Below are 16,980 nucleotides of genomic sequence, written 5' to 3'. Positions count from 1 at the left end.
TATTTTAGACAGGCCATCTTCAAACCCTTCAGAGATCTACAGAATATGGCATTTAATATGTTTTAATAACTTGGATTTTTTTTTTTTTTTGACTATGAGACATGTCGGCTCCTGGCAGTACCAATCTACTTCAGAGAAAATATATATGGCATTGAAGAAACTGTATATGGAGTTAACTTTCATTGTGGCAAAAGTTCTCCACTGGACAACAAAGTATCCTCGAATCGACTACTGACAAACAGGACAAAATGGACAGACAGGACATGAAACAAAGGACTACTGATTCTTGCCAATACAGTGTGGTTGTGGCTTTAACAAAAGGCATCTTCTGAGGTCAGGACAATATGGCACCATCCCTGAAGTGGCCTTTACAATCCGGAAAAAGTACAGTGCCTCTTTCTTCGAAGGCAGCAGCTGAACTGGCAGTGGACCGGTGGCTTCTGATGTGCAGTGGAACAGCAGCTGAAACAGTTACTCTTGAAAGAGTAACTAAGGTGACAGAGTCTAACCTCTCAATAGTAGACTGGCATTTAATAGAGGGATGCGGAGAAGAACGGGATGCCGAGATGAAGCCACACATACAACCCAAGAAGAATGGACAGCTGAATTCAAAAAACATCAACAATTTCCAGAATTTAAAATCCTGAATCATGACAGGACACAAGTGGAATTCAGGTGTTTCTGGTACATGGACTACACTCACCAAATGTGAGGTCAAACTGTTGGCCTTGTGTACATTCTACTTAACAAATGAGTCTGTCAGATACACTAAGCCTATATGCTGAAGATGCCCCAACGCTGTGGAGAAACCTTGGGTGACTGTCCAGGCAGCTGGCTGTTTTTGTCATCTCACACCTTTTTTGGAAGCCACTTGTGTGCACTTCCTGTTTTTATTTTTTTTAGGTAGTATTATTTCCTTCTTAGGTCTCTGAGGGAGTTGAAGATTAGATAGTTATAATTAAAAATTCGATAGTTATAGTTTTCCTTGTTAAGAATTTCAGAAAAGAAACTCACTAAAGAGGTGTAAGTGTATAAATTTGAAAGACATTATAAGATAGTTCTTCTGTTAGTAATATAAGTTAGGATAAAAGTGAATCAGGTACATTTTGGTCTTACCAAAATAGGATAAATAATGGAATTATTTTCTCTGAATTTGTCAAATGCAAATGGACTAGACATTGTTTAGGTATTTATTGCTTGTATATATTATATAGTTATTGTACTTATCGTATATAGTTTTTCCTATATTAGTTATAACTTTTTTCCTTTTTTCCTTTTATTAGAATAGAAGGGGGAAATATGGTGATATTTTATTTGTGCTGAAATGTGATTTTATTTGTATGTTAATAAATAAAGTTGCCTAGGGATCGGAGGTTATAGCCATTAAGCAGAAGTTTGGCAGTGGTAGCACACGCCCTTAATCCGATCATATGACAGGCAGAGACTGTGTGTTCAAGGACACAGCCAGCATGGTGACACACACCTTTAATACCAACCATAGAACCTGGAGGTCTGTATAGACAGGCAGTGACAAAGAAGCCATGTGGTTGGGTTTAGAGCCAATGAGAAGGCAGAACAGAAGGGCAATAAAAATACAGACACACCGGCAGTAGGTCTCTTTCTCAGGGGACGGCAGCGGCAGTGGGTGGTAAGAAGGTGGTCTCAGCTCTTGGCTACTGCTCTCTGACCTCTGGGCTTTACCTCTGCATTTGGCTCTGTTTCTTATTTAATAAGACTGTTTAGAATTACATCTACATTCCAATGATATAGACCAGAAATGTTATGTATTTTATTGCTAAGCATTTTCCTTTAATATAAGGAGAAATGGAATTATATTTTATTATGATCATCCACCTATAGCATACATGTTCAAATTGAGAGCTATAATCCATTATTACTATATAGGTCAGGAAATCGATTTAGTAAATAGCAACTGGGACTATTTTTTAAAGAATAACATAGGAAATAAACAGACCTTATAGGACCTAACAAGGTATGGATTACAGGTTGAGGATTCCTTATCCAAATGCTCAGAACCAGAAGTGTCTTTTTTTTTTTTTTCTCTCAGACTTTGCAATGTCATTGGCACATATAAGATATCTTGGATGTGGGATTCAAATCTAACACCAACTTATCTATGTTCTGCACACACTTTACAAAACATAGGCTAAAATGAAGGTAATTTCATATAGCATTATCAGTGTGCCAGTGTTTTGACAGTGACAATTCACACGAAATTCAGTGTGGAATTTGGCACATTGAACTAGTCCTCAAAAAGTTTCTGATTTTAAGCATTTTAGATGCCTGCTGAACTATAGAAATACTACAAGAGTATTTTGAGGCAAACACAGAAGTGTTTATGGTACTTGAAATCCTCACCCAACAACTCACTAGCAGATCTCTTCACTGCTGAGTCTTTCATTGTCTGTAAGGGGACAGTACTAGTTTTCCAGTCCAAATGAAGTAAATAAATGCTGCCCGTCAATTTCACAATACCTCTAATATGATGACATCAAGCCAGTAGTGCCCTCAAATTCATACCAAAATGTTTCCAGCAGGTGTATGATCACGGTCCCTTGTTCCTTTCCCTTTCCAAGGCTTGTGCATGAGAACTGCTTTGGCTAAGATTAGTATGCCATGACTGAGGCAATGAACTCTACTTCAACTCATAGTCTCCACAGTCCTACTCGGTCAATTTCAACTGTTTCATGCGCACAGTGACCACTTGGTCATGTGGCCAGTGAGTACTAAGGCCTGAAAAACTACCTGCTCAACAAGAAGAATCTGAAAGAGATACATCATGAGAACATGCAGCTATTCATCACCTTATCAGGGTTTTCAATTAAAGACAAAACAACAGCAGCCTCCCTCTCCTGGTATTCTGCTAAAATAAGTCATCTAACCCTGAGTTGAAAACTCATCCGGCTCTCCTTAGTTAAGCCAACATTCAAGCATACTTCCTCCTATTCCACTACAAATTAGCTGAAAAGAATACTTCTTTTATTTCAATGCTTATTTGTATTTGGGGGGTGAGGAGGTGGACATGAACACTAGACAAGCACTCTATCACATGGCTATATCCGTAATACTTTTCACTTTGGGGCAGGTCACTAGATTGCTGGGCTGATCTTCCCACGTTGGCCTGCTAAGTAGGCCAAGTATTAGATCTTCACACCAGACCCAACTTGGAGTTTTACATTGTTTGATTTGAAGACAATTTACTATTGTACTGACCCCAAACAAAGAAATGAGGGGTTAAGTGCACTCCCCATTCTCGTGAGATTCTCAGACATGGATAGTAATCCTGGAAACACCCAAGAGTTCAGAGTAAGTTCGATGTCACCTCCTGCTGTCACCCATTCTAGGTATGTGATCGTGCTACATTTACAAAAAGACATCCCATCTGTGTGTATGTGTATGTGTATGTGTATGCGTGCATGTATGTGTGTGTGCATGCTAGAGGGCAACCTTAAACCCCCAGATGGCATCCACCTGCTTTAGGTTTTGTTTGTCTTTGAGACAATCTCTCACATTCTGCAATACCAACTTCCCCTTAGAAGATGCTTTCCAAATAGATAAGCCTCCAACATTTTGTACATGAGGGAGATTTTTCTTGAACTGCCTGCTCGCGATCAAGATGTGTGGCTTTCTTTTCAATTACAAAATCTTCTTCACAGCTTGCATGACTTGCTTTTATCTGTCAAAATACGTGAGTGTTAACTAGGGTTTTGTCTTTATAACTAGACCCAGGCTGACCTACCCTCCTGGGCTCCAATGACCCTCCCACCTTAGGCTCTCCAGAAGTTGCAAGGAGTGTTGAGGGGCAGAAGAGACACACTAGCAGCTCATCTGCAATAATTGAGTCTGGCCCTAGATTCACTCTCCAGTACCAAAAACCAAACTAAAGAACTGTGCTGTCTGTATTTTAAATAAGCATAAAGCACACCTTCCACATGGAAGGTGTTCATGACGTCTATCCTTACACCAGTTGTAACTGGTGTTGCACAGAGTGACACATTGTCCTTACTGCTACACTTGTTTAGTGTAGGGAGCCTCAAAAATAAAACAACACTGATGACTGGAACTAATGACACAGACCTACAATCCCAGCTACTAAAGAGGCCAGGGAAGCTTCCCCAAATCCAAGGCCAACCTAAGCTGCAGAGAGAGTTCAAGGTCAACCCAGACAACTTCTAGAAACCTTGTCAAAATGGGGGAAAAAAATCCAAAAGGGCTGGAGATAAATTATAGCTCAGTAGTCATTTGCTCACCATACCCAAGGCCCCAGTACACTTAATAACAAAACTACCATGGAGTCAGTAATTTTGCTGTCATGGAACTTGCTTCACTTGTTTGGGTATTGCTCAAGAAAGGCTTTCAAGCTTATCTTCAAGTAGCTTATTTTGAAAACCATTATTCATGTTTCCAGGTGAAAATATACTTAAACAAAAAATAAAGAACACTGAAATTACAAAATCCAGATTTCCTCCCATAGTTTTAGCAGCACTAAAATTTTATTATGAGGGATTGGTGAGATGTCTCATCAGATGAAGGTACTTGCCTAATGATCTGATTTAGATCTTCAAGTCCACATGGTGGAAAGAGAAAACCAACTTCTCAAAGTTGTCCTCTAACCTTTTCGTGTACGCTATGCCCTTGTGCATGCAGACACATACATACACAAGATTTTTTTTTTAATTCTGAAAAAGCAGTTAACAGGTAGAATGAGTCTATTCATTATAAAATCAAAACAAACAAATCAAAACTTTGGAATCTAATCCAAAGTGATCTAATACATTAAAAACAAAACAAAGGGGGCTGGAGAGACGGCTCAGCAGTTAAGAGCACTTGTTGATCTTGCAGGACTCAAGCTTGGTCCCCAGCGCCCACATGGAGTAGACGTTAACTCCAGCTCCAGGGAACACCTTCTGCTGGCCTCCTCTAACACCAGGCATATACACAGTACACATATCCTGTCTCAGTCACTGTCATATTGCTGTGAAGAGACACCATGACCAAGGCCACTCTTACACAAGAGATCATTTAATTGGGGGCTTGCTTACAGTTTCAGAGGCTTAGTCCATTTATCATTATGGCAGGGAGCATGGTGGCAGGTAAGAATGATGCTGGAGAAGTAACTGAGAGTTCCATCCTGATCCACAAGCAGAGAGGTGGGGGAGGGAGGGAGAGGCAGAGACAGAGAGAGGGGGAGAGAGGGAGGGAGGGGGGAAAGGAAGGAGAGAGGGAGAGAGGGAGGGAGAGAAAGAGGGGGAGGGAGGGGGAAAGGGGGGAGAGGAAGAGGGAGAGGGAGAGAGCGAGCAAGCATGCATGCCTGGTCCTGGTGTGGGCTTTTAAAACTTCAAAGTCCAACCCCCAGTAGCAACACACTTCCTCCAAGGCCACACCTACTCCAACAAAGCCATACCTCCTAATCCTTCTCAAAGAGTGCAAATAGCAAAGTCAATTATACCCAAAACATGTACCAAGCTACCACTGAAGAGCTAACAAACAGGCAAAATTGCTCCATGAGCTATATGAGTCTTCAACATCCCTATACTTTCTCTTCTTTCTGTATCTCTTGAGTCCCCTAGTAGTAGCGACCTTCCTCTCTCTACATAATTTTCTGAGGTGATCTTTCATCACTGTACCAAATAAGAAGCACTCAAGTTGAATTTCAGTAGACTATCTGACAACCAGCATTATCCATTTCTATGACATGTGTCAAAGTCCAGTTTCAACCAGGACAGCAAAGATGGATTTCTTCCAATGTAAGACAATGCAAGAAGGAGAAAGCTGAGAAACAGCAGCCAGTAAGTAAAAAAAAAGTACATATTCAGCAAGTCTTTGGCACAAACCTAGTGCTGAACACCAGTGTTCCTGTAACATTAACCTGTAAGTAAGGCGTTTAAAGACTTTTAATCTTGGAGATGGGCAAGTCATTACCCTGTACTCTCTTCGGTCTCTCTCCTAAACCAGCGTTACACTTCCCAAAGGTAAGCCTGGCATCTGCACCCATTCCTAGGATTCCATTCAGGACTTAGGAGTTTGCTCCATGCAGGATTCCAAACCATTCCTTCTAGTCTGACCAGAGCAGGCCTCTTCCCAACACCCAGGAAGAAAGGTCTAAGCTCTCTCACCTTTTCTCCGAGTCGGGAGTTTAAGATGTCTACCAGGCACAGAGAACTATTTTAGTGTGTATATAATTAGTGTATTCTATGTAGTAAAGGCATTTCCCCCTTGATATCTGGTGACAGTTGCTGTGCATTTTATGCACATTTCTGTGTACCTATCTTCTCTAATTCCCACTGTATTTCTAATTTAGAGTTATCTTACCTAGATAACTCATTAAAACCAGAACTTTGAGTTTTCCAAAGCATAAACTGTTTCAAGTAATTAATTTTTCCTAATTTTTAGTAAGTTTTATTACTATACAAGAAGGTATTATAGCTTCAACATTCAACTTAAAATGTATCTCCTATTATTAGGAGTTATGAACTAAGAAAAAAAGGATGGGATGTTCAGTTATCACCAAGGAAAGTAAAAACTCAGCTAGCTGCCCAGATGGCTCAGCAGGGAAAGGCACCTGCCCCCAGGCCTGGTGATCTGAGTTTTATCGCAAGAACCCACATGGTAGAAGAAGAAAACTGAGTGTTACAAGTTTGTCCTCTGACTTCCACAACTGTGCGGTAGCATGCCTGTGTACATACTTGTGTACACACACACACACACACACACACACACACACACACACATTTTTTTAAAGGAAAAGAAAGGAAACCTCCACTATGAAGGTTATTTTAAATAATAAAACATCAAAAAAAAGTGAGCTTCATGAGGTTAAGACAGTTAATGGAAGGGATCTGAAGTATGTGAGGGATGAGACAGGGGAATGAATGAAAACAGAAGACAGAGAACCTGACCAAAGAATCAGGCTACCAAGTCAGACATTTAGCCCTACTCATTAACACATGAAAAGGAGGGGCAGGTCAATCAAATACCAAGCCATTTCTGTACTGAAGAAGCAGTCATTCTTCTATCACTATTTTCTTAGGATTTAATGCTTTTGAAAATTATCTCGTGCTGGGAATGGAGCTCAGTGGGGAGGGCTTGCCTAGCATACAAAGAGTTTAGACTCCCCTGGGTTCCATCCCCAGCACTTTCTCCCAAAGCTCCCAAAGAACCAATTCGCTATATTGTATTTTCAGTTGTCCATTTATAAATACATGTGCACTATAAAAAATTGGCAAAAAATATAAAACTAAAATGAACCACTTCTTAAAGATAATCACTAGCATGTAGTTATCTTCCAAAAATGAATACACTCACACACCAAATTCTGTATACATACTAATTGTTAGTATTTTTGCACTTTAATACTCAATACAGTATTACAGAAATGCAAAGACCTATCTAAACAATAATCCCAAACTGTAAATGAGTGTCCAATAAGAAGGCAGTAAATCAGGCGGTGGTGGTACACTCCTTTAATCCGAGCACTTGTGAAGCAGAGGCAGACAAACAGATCTCTGTGAGTTCAAGGCCAGTCTGGTCTACAGAGTGAGTTCCAATACAGCCAAAAGCTACATGGAGAAACCCTTTCTCAGGGGGAGAAGGCATTAAATCACATGGGGGAGGTCATTAATTTATTATCACTTTTTATATTGTCAACAAAAACCTTAAAATCAGGCTACCTATTTCAAATTATACGTAATCTTCAAATTTTTTGTTACACAGTTTGCTCTTGAAAAATTATATTTAGTTGGGGCTGAAGAGATGGCTCAGCAGTTAAGAGCAATTCCTGAGGACTCAGGTTCAGGTCTGAACACCAACATGGTGGCTTGTAACTCCAGTTCCAGGAGATCTAATTTTCTCTTCTAGCCTCTCTGGGCACTAGTCACACATATAGTACATACACACATATGTATGTAAACACCCATACATGAAAAAACCTTTTAAAATGATACTCACTTATATTCTTTGTAGGCACACTTCTCTAGCTTCTCAACAGAAGCGGCTTATTAAGAACATCACAGATCCCCCTCTAGGAAGATGGCTAGTGATGCTGAGGTTCTCCCACGTTTCCCACTCTATTTGCCCATTGCGATTTTTTCCATGTGAAGAAATTTTTCTCTTCCGTTAGTTTATAAGCCTTCTTTGATAGTCTAAAAAATATATCTGTTTGCAAAAACACTTTCTTAGTTTGTCATTTGCCTTTAATTCTGTCTATAAGATTTTTGAGGAAGTTTTATAATTTTGAAGTAATTGGAGAATCTTCTTTAAAGTCTGTATTTTTTAATTATGCTTAAGTTTCTCCACCCTGAGGCTTGAAATTGTTTTTTGGTTATTATTTTTCTAAAAAATATTTCAAAAGCACACAAGTCCACCTAAAATCACTACCATTTTACAACTTTAATTACTTATACCAGTGCACACTTTATACAGACTCAAATTGGCAGCTTGTTTTCTAAAGTATTTTCTGACACAGGCCTCTAAAAAATTAGCTTATTAACTGGTTTTAAGAATTTCTGCAAGGCTAATGAGTCATGACATTACACCCAATTTAACAATAGCCCCTAAGTTCCACAACTATTCCTGTCTACACCATCAGTGCCTAAGTACTCTCCAGTGTTTTCTGAAGGATCAGGAAGAATAAAGTCATTCTTGGGAGCCAACCAGTTGTGTATGATGCATTCTGTTGTAATGATCAGACAGCAATCTTTAAAGGCGCTATCACTTTAATCTCTCCTAATCTTCCTCTACTTTCATAGAAATAAGACTTTCAGGGTGAACCTTTGGTTAAAAGTTTAGATCTGGGATCACCATCTTGCTCTCACCTCCCACCTGGGGCTTTACACCTTCTTAGCCTTGATGGAAACTACACGAAGTCAGTCCAGGACCCTTCTATTTTCTACAAGGAGGGCTAAACATCAGTACTTACACTTTGCAGGGCTCTGCAAAGATTTGAAATGGAAGGACGTACATGAATGTTGACCTGAGCATTGTGCTAGGTGCTAGGGTCAGATTTGTTCCACCTGTCCCTGGGTAAAGGTCAGTTTAGTGGAAGAAACCACCAAGTGTCATCAGAAGGTTAAGCACTGAGATGGTACCATAGACAGGATATCATGAGGACCCAGGGAAAGCTCCTAGACAGGATGGCAGGGCCAGCTTTCCTGAGATGGAGATGCATGAGCTGACAAGTGGTAAGAAGGAAAGACAGACATGAAGTTCACCCAGAACACAACACAAGTGCAATCAAGCTGAGGCATGAGGAGAAGCCGGAGAGCAGAATATCTCTGTCCAGGCGTCCCAAGGGAAACATTAAAAACTATCAAACTTGGGCTTTTTGTAACTCTGGTGGTCAAACATGAATGGTATGTTATGTTCTATAAGGTACTTCTCCAGCGTCCATTGCTTGTGTTCAAAAGTTAAGATATTCCCAAGTTATCCATATACTTTAAGGGCTTAAAGAAAACTTAGATGATATCACTTAAAAACCACCTTAGGGCCGGGCGGTGGTGGCGCATGCCTTTAATCCCAGCACTCGGGAGGCAGAGGCAGGCGGATCTCTGTGAGTTCAAGGCCAGCCACCCAGGTCTACAGAGCAAGTTCCAGGACAGGTTCCAAAGCTACACAGAGAAACCCTGTCTCAAAACAAAACAAAACCCAAAAAAACAACAAAAAAAAAACACCACCTTAGGATCTTGCTGCCAAGACTACAGAATTGAGTTTGGTCCCTGGGACCCACAAAATAGAGACTAGACTACCGAAGTTTGCCTTCTGGCTTCCACATGTGTGCTGTGGTGCATGCACATGCAAGAGTGTGTGCTTAAACATATAAAAAAATGTATTTGGAGCTGTCCCTTAAAATAGATGGTTAACAGCTTTTTCTCCAGGCATATCTAAAAGATAATTTCAAAATAAAACCACTGATCCTCAAAGACTATCCTATGATTTCATTGCTAAGGGTAGAAAGAATATGCTTTGGGACTTACGGAGGGCTCAAACTGTAAGGAATTCATAACTTTTGGGGCCCTATCAAATTAAATCTGAAGGCTGCCAAGCAACTGCTGCTGGACTTCAAGTGTGCTCACTTGAACTTCATTCTCCACATGCTTACTTTCCCACAGACACTTCTGGGCTGGCCTATCGTCCCAGCAGGAAACAGTCTTAAATACTAACCTGCTTTACTTCAAAGGCAAAGGGGTAAAAGAATTTTGCTTAAATAAATAAATAACACAGAAAGTCTAAATACTGACCCCTTAAACTAGAATTACTTATTTCATACTGTTTGGATTTCCACAACTAAAGAAACCCTCAACGTTTTCCCCCATAGGACATAGTAACTAGTTATGGGGAGACACAAGATTAAGACGACAAATTTCACTCTAGAGAAGCATGCAACACAGTAATAAAGTTTGCACTCTTAACCAGCTCAACAGCAGCCATGACTGTTTTCTGCAGCCAAAATTAGGGAGAGTAGTAAAACCCTTGGGTTAATTTAGTTAGTCCAAAAAATTCATTCAAGAAACCACCAAGATCATGTTCTATGTTATTTGAGGGGTACAAAATAAAGGACTTATTCTGTCTTCAATGATTTCATAGTCAAAATGTATGGGAACTAAGCTTGCACTGACAGAATTAATTAGAGCAGAAGGTGGAGTTCCTAGAACAACAGAGTCTATGTAGTGTCTAAAAACACCTGGCCAAATCAGCTCAGCCCTCAGAGGTAAGTGGCATATTAGGAATTCGGGCCACACCTACCAGGGCCTGACCATAAGGCTCAGAAAAGATATATTTTACAAACTAATGACACATATCTAAAGTTGTTTGGCTTTTTTAGTTTTTTAAATATGATGCCAATGGCGGCGGGGGGGGGGGGGGGGGGGAGGCTTTTATAAAAAGCACTTCAGCCTTTCCTCCCAGGCTTAGTAAGTGCTCCCCTATAACCTCCAAAAATGGGCATAATAGAAGATAAAACAAGTCAGTCTTGCATAGTCAGAATTTAAAATGAGATATAACTGTTTCAACTTACTATGGGAAGCAACAAATACACGCGTTAAGTAAAAATAAAATCTAACATCCTGAAACCTTGTCAAACAAAGAAAAACCTCATATCCTTATTATCTTAAACTGCACTGGCTTCTTCAGTGTGTCAGGTTTAGGCCCTAGAAGCTTAAAGTAAAAAGGAACTTAGTTCCTCTTCTGTCACCCCAGTAAGTGCCTTTCTAAATCGGTGATCCACACTCCAGCTTTTGGCTGTTTTAATGCTACTCCAGCAAAGAGCAAGTACACAGAGAGCAACAAAACACACTTGGAACAACTTGACTGTATTTCAGTACGTGTGGCCTTGCCACAAACCCCCAACGACTGCGAACTAACTACAAGCACCAACAGTGCCCTCGTCGGAGAGGGGAATCTTCTTTTTGGCAGACCCGGCTCCCTTAACTTTGGAGATCAGGCTCAAGGAATGAGTGTGCGTGCGCGCGTGCGTGCGTTCCTTGCTTTCTTAATGAGCTCCAGTGTGTCACGGTGCACAGGTGACAGGAAGAGGGGGCTTTCAGGGCCACGCGGGATTTAAGACTAAGAGGAGCGCGAGCCCCGGGCCACCGACTCGGTCCGCCTGGCCCGGCGCCCGGTTACCTTTGGGGGTCAGAGCGCGCGCTCCCGCCGGGCCCGGGGGCGCGCCGAGGCCGCCGCGCTGGGCCCAGCCCGACTCGTGAGCGCTGGCGGACGCCCCGGGGCTCCGTGCGTTTGGAAAAGCACAGCGCATCTCTGCGCGCCCGCCCGGCCACACTCCCGGAGAGAACGGAGCCCCGGGCACCACTGTTACCCAATAACCATGTCCCGCACCGTCGCAACAATGCGAGCCCCGGGTTCCCGAGAGCACGAGTCCCTCGGCTCCGAGCCGCCCTGGCCGAGCGGAACCCGCAGGGCCGAGGGGAAGGGAGGGGCGGCGCGAGGTGCGGAGGCCGGCGCCACAGGCCGCGGTGAGTCCGGCTTTTTCCCAGTGCGTAGCCGGGGCCTGGCCCCGCGAATCCCGGCCCAGGCCAAGCTCAGGAGGCCGGGTGACTCAGGCCGGGCCTGCCGGCTCCGCTCCGCCCTCGGCGTCCTACGCCCACGACTTCCCCGGCCCGGCCGCCATTCCGCCTGGCCGCGGCGCGGCGCCTCAGGCCTCGCCGGCAGCCCGGGCTCGGCCGCCGCGGCCCGAGTCACTGCGACACCGAGGCTCGGCCGGGGCCTGCGCTGCCTCCCGCCGCCGCGGCCCGAGCCGCTACTCACCCGCATCTCCGGGCGCCCCCCGACGCTCGGGCGACGGCGTGTAGTGCTCGCGGGGCCCGCCGAGGTCTGGCCGCGTCCCTCAGCGCCCGGGCTGCCCCGCCTGGAGCTGCGTGCGACACGGCGCCCGCTCCTCCTCCTCCTCCCCTGCCCGCCTGCCGGCCCTCCTCCTCCTCCTCCTCCTCCTCCTCCTCCTCCTCCTCCTCCCGCCGCCGCCGCCGCCGCCGCCGCCGCCGCCGCCGCCGCTGCCGCCTGCACCACGCAACCTCCGCCCTCTCGCCGTCCCTCCGCCGCTCCCCGCCCTCCCGGCTTCACCGGCTCTGGCGACCGCGGGGCGAAGCTGTGGGGGAGGGAGGGCCGGAACGCACCGCCATCGGCGTCCGGGGCGGGGGAGCCGAGAAACCGTCGCCGCCATGGCCCGGCCGGCGGCGGCGGCGGCGCGGGAGGGGCACCGAGACCGCCCTCCCGCAGGCCCCGGCCGACCCTCCGTGGCGAGGCCCCCGCTTGGCGCGGGCATTTCTACCTGCAAACCATGGCCCCTGCTTCCCGAACGCCGAGCCGGGCACCGCCGGACGCGCCGGATCCTCCGCCAGGTTTTCCCGCCGCCCTCGCGTCGGGGCGGCCTCTCAAGTCCCGGCTTCCCGCCACTTCGGACTTCTCGTGGGGGCTGAGCTGAGGTTGGGGGCTCTGGCCTCTGAAGAAACTTCCGGAAGCAGCCGTGCGAGAGGGGCTGCGATCTCCCCTGCCCGGCTCCTGCGCGCACAGCCCCGGAGCTGACATGGACCGCAGCACCCCCGGAGCCGGGTGTCTCCGGCCCTGGAGTGGAACCAGAGGCGATACCCCCGACCGCCGGAGGAGACAGGCACATGGGCCGGCCGGCGGCCCCCAAATCAGCGCAGGCTCCAGGGGAGCGTGCCTCTCCGCCCCCCTTCCTACCTGCAGGCCTTCCTTGGGGATCCCCCTGCCGAAAGCGCCGGCTTGCCCACATACCACGTGTCTGTGTGTACCTCCCTCTTGAGTACTTTCTCCAAACTTAAGCAGGCTTCCTTCCCTCCTTAGATCCTCTTCACTCTTAATCTCCGTAAGGTTCAATGTTGGGTATAGTTGGAGTTTGCGATGCCAACCTGGGATGGCATGAAACAGTATTGTTTTTACACCTGAGTAATCTCACCCATTGGAAATCAGCCGCCGCCGTCGTCTTGTGTTTGTGATATTTAATTGTAAGTTTGGTAAACCCCCCCCCCCCCCCATAGCCACAGCTGAGAGGCTGGAGAAAGTAGATTTACCCCGCACCTACTTAGAGGCGGTTGTTTTTAAATCCGGATTCAGATCTGCCATCTAGTTCCCTGAGCAAGTGAGGAAAGATTTTCAGTTAGCCCATCATCTGGGCAAAAGATGAGTTTGGTGTTAATTTCCTGTTTTCAGCAAACGAGAACACTGCAGATTCTAATGGACCTTCGGGGCAGAAATCCTCAGCCGACTTGGCAGTCAGTCCCACGTCCACAGCTGGAGTTCCTTTCAAAAGGAACGTCCCACCGGTGTGTCTAGTCCCTTCTGTTGAACTGTAGCTTTTTGTCAACATCTATTAAATATTTGTGTGTTGTTTTATATATGTACCCCAAATTACACTATCCTTTCGTTTGTCTTGGGCAACACCTCAATAACTCAGTCAACAGAATGTATTTAGTAACTTTTTTTTTGGGTAAGGGTGGAGATAAAAAAATTGGAAGGTTTGTCCCTTGTATATTTTGGCTTTTATTTTAAACTGGATTCCCATATGTTCAAAGATAACAGTTTACCTCCTCTTCATATTCCCTTTATTCTGTATGGTCTCCTGTTTTGGGGATTTCTCACTTCAAGATCTGAGTTGTGTGCATCAACTTTGAGGGCTTCCTCCAGCCGGTTTGGCCTTAAATACAAGTACTTAGTCCCACTGAACCCACTCCCTTCTCACGGTCTCCATTCCTTAAGTCTCCATTATCTGCTGTCAGCAGGGTCATCTTCGGTGGCTGGACTTGTTCACTCACCTATGTCCACTTTGCAAGCCGATTGCATCTGTTCTGAGCAGATAACCCTACCAAACAGGACCAAAAGATACAGTAGTAACTTTGCTGCTCAAAACACCCTTCATCTTCTCTGTCTCAGCAAAACTGGCATCTTTCAGGATGAGCCAGTTGGAAAGATAGTGACACCAGAGTCAAAGTTCAGAACGGTCTCAGAAGGCTTTAGCAGGCCAAAGCCAATGAGATTAAAATAGAGCTTTGTAAACTAGAAACAGCAATGGCGTTGGAAAAGCTCAAGTTTAGGTGTAAGCAGCTCTTTTTTAAATACCTCATTGCCAGCTTCCCCTGTGTGTCCTCAGCTGTGCCGTGGAGACAGGGATTATTTCTTAGTTTGCTGGTTCCTTCAGCATTGTACTGAGGAACACTGAAGCCTGCCCAAAGCATGTCGACTACCACTCAGAGGGAAGAGCACTGAGTCGCTTAACAGCCATAGGAGCGATTATTCTAAGACTTGGGTAAGGCACTAGCCATCTGTGCAGAGTAAGTGGATTTCACGGGTTGGTTTCCGAACCGACTTGACTTTGGATTTACCCAGAGATATAATTACTAATTCAGGGGCCCCTTCCAGATCCAAGAACCAAACTTGGGAGGAAAAGAGCAAAACCAGAATCTGATACTAGCAGAGTTTACATTTTTGTCTTAACCATTGTTAGCTGGGTAGGTTTGAACAACTTCTCAGTGTTTTATCTCCATCTGATATGAGGATGGTAATAATAATAACGTATGGAATTGTAAATTAAACATTGACAGATATTGCTGATACTGAAACTTCTCTATAAAGACCCAGAGCCTGAGTGGGAACCACAGGTTTAACGAACCATTCCTGTTCTGCTATCCAAATTTCAAATGTTATAACCCTAATATTTTCACTAGTAAGCTTTACAGTATATTCTAATAAAGCTCAATTGTTTTGAGGCAGTGTGATTTTTAATTTATGTGTATGAGTATGTTACCTGCACATATGTGTAGGCAACATATGTACCTGTATTATCTGTGCATTCCTGGTGCTGAGGGAGGCCAGAAGAGGTTCCAGTTCCTCTGGAACTGGAGTTACAGACAGTTGTGAGCTACCATGTGGGTGCTAAGAATCGAACCCAGGTCCTCTGCAAAAATAAATGCTCTTAATCTCCTGATCCATCTCTCCAGCCTTCAAGATAATTGTTAAAAAGGAATAGGTTGGACATAGTGGAAAATGCCCTTAATTCTAGCACTCTGGAGGCAGAGTTTAAGGCCAGCCTGGTCTACATAATTCCAGGCCAGCAAGGTCTACAAACTGAAATTTTTTGTTTTGTTTTGTTTTGTTTTCATTTTGTTTTTTGAGACAAGGTTTCTCTGTGTAGCTTTGCGCCTTTCCTGGAACTCACTTGGTAGCCCAGGCTGGCCTTGAACTCACAGAGATCCGCCTGGCTCTGCCTCCCGAGTGCTGGGATTAAAGGCGTGCGCCACCACCGCCCGGCATGAAGTGAGGATTTTTTTTTTTTTGGTTTTTCACTGAAACATTCTTTAAAAGAGAGAGAGAGAGAGAGAGAGAGAGAGAGAGAGAGAGAGAGAGAGAGAGGGAGGAGAGAGAATCAGTCAGGTAAAATAGATTTTTTAAAAAAGTGTTTTGTGTGTACAATTTTGAAGACTTTTTTGATTACATATATATGTGTTGAGGGGATATGAGTATGTGCATGTGAGTGCTGGTATCTGGAGGTCAGAGGTATCGAATTCCCTGGAGCTGAAGTTAAAGCCCAATGTGGGTGCTGAGGACTAAACCTGGGTCCTCTTCAAAAGTAGTACATGCCCGGTGGCTGGAGAGATGGCTCAGTGGTTAAGAGCACTGGCTGGTCTTCCAAAGGACCTGGATTCTATTCCCAGTACCTACGTGGTAGCTTATAACTGTAACTCTAGTTCTAGGGGACCCTACACCCTCACATGCAGACAACACCAATGCTACTCTCCCACTCGTATGCTCTTAGTGAATCTACTGTCTCAGTCTTCCAAGTAGTAGCACACCATTCACAGGTATTTACCACTGATTACCTCAGATTTCTAATTCTTACATAATCCTATCACAAAAAATTAACAAAAACCACAAATGCAACATTCTAAAAAATTCAAAATGTATTACTGGTGCTAATCTGTAGAGTGCTGTGCTACCACACCCTGCAAGAAATGGGGGGGGGGAAGCCCCCAAGCAGGACCATCCAATAAGAGAAGCTGCAGTCTCTGAAGCCCCCAGACTACAGCCTCCATTTCCTTAGGTATTTCCAAAGAGTCTTACCAGCTCTGCAAAAATCTGTACAGGTTTTTTTTTATACCAAAGTTGTTGAGCTGTGCTTGAATTCCTGTTCTTAACTAGACAATCACCCAAACTCCACACATATGCCTCACACATCATCACAAGATAGCCATTGATTCATCCCTTCCTCCTTTTCTTCATTCCCCCTTTTCCTCCTCCTTAATGCATCTGTCCTTGGCACCCTTTTCATATTTCTCTTTTAGCTTAGCTGTGTTCTGTTCATCTGGTTATTTTTGGCTAACTATTCAGACCACATTTCACCCCCTTTGTGGAGTATTCCCAATGGAGATGCCTAAATGTTTGCTTTTTATCTTTGGATGATATTCAGAGAAAAACAGGAAGAATAGGATAGTAGTC

At 44.5% G+C, this 16,980-nt stretch overlaps 1 protein-coding gene across 2 annotated transcripts in view; it reads right to left on the bottom strand.

Moving 5' to 3' along the window:
• Positions 1 to 12,971, bottom strand: part of Cul1 (cullin 1) — an 83,737-nt gene extending 70,766 nt beyond the window's left edge. The window contains exon 1 of one of the 2 annotated variants that reach the window (XM_059257669.1): positions 12,800 to 12,971. The gene's annotated coding sequence lies outside the window, so the exon portion shown is untranslated. Of the gene's footprint in view, positions 1 to 12,279; positions 12,411 to 12,799 lie in introns of those variants that run through there. The other variant, XM_059257668.1, reaches the window with a different exon arrangement.
• Between the last annotated feature and the right edge of the window lie 4,009 nt (positions 12,972 to 16,980).

The sequence above is a fragment of the Peromyscus eremicus genome, chromosome 3 (genome assembly GCF_949786415.1).
Source record: "Peromyscus eremicus chromosome 3, PerEre_H2_v1, whole genome shotgun sequence".
Classification (NCBI taxonomy): Eukaryota; Metazoa; Chordata; class Mammalia; order Rodentia; family Cricetidae; genus Peromyscus; species Peromyscus eremicus.
Note: the sequence above shows the minus strand (reverse complement) of the source record. Positions and strands in the feature narration are given on the sequence as shown.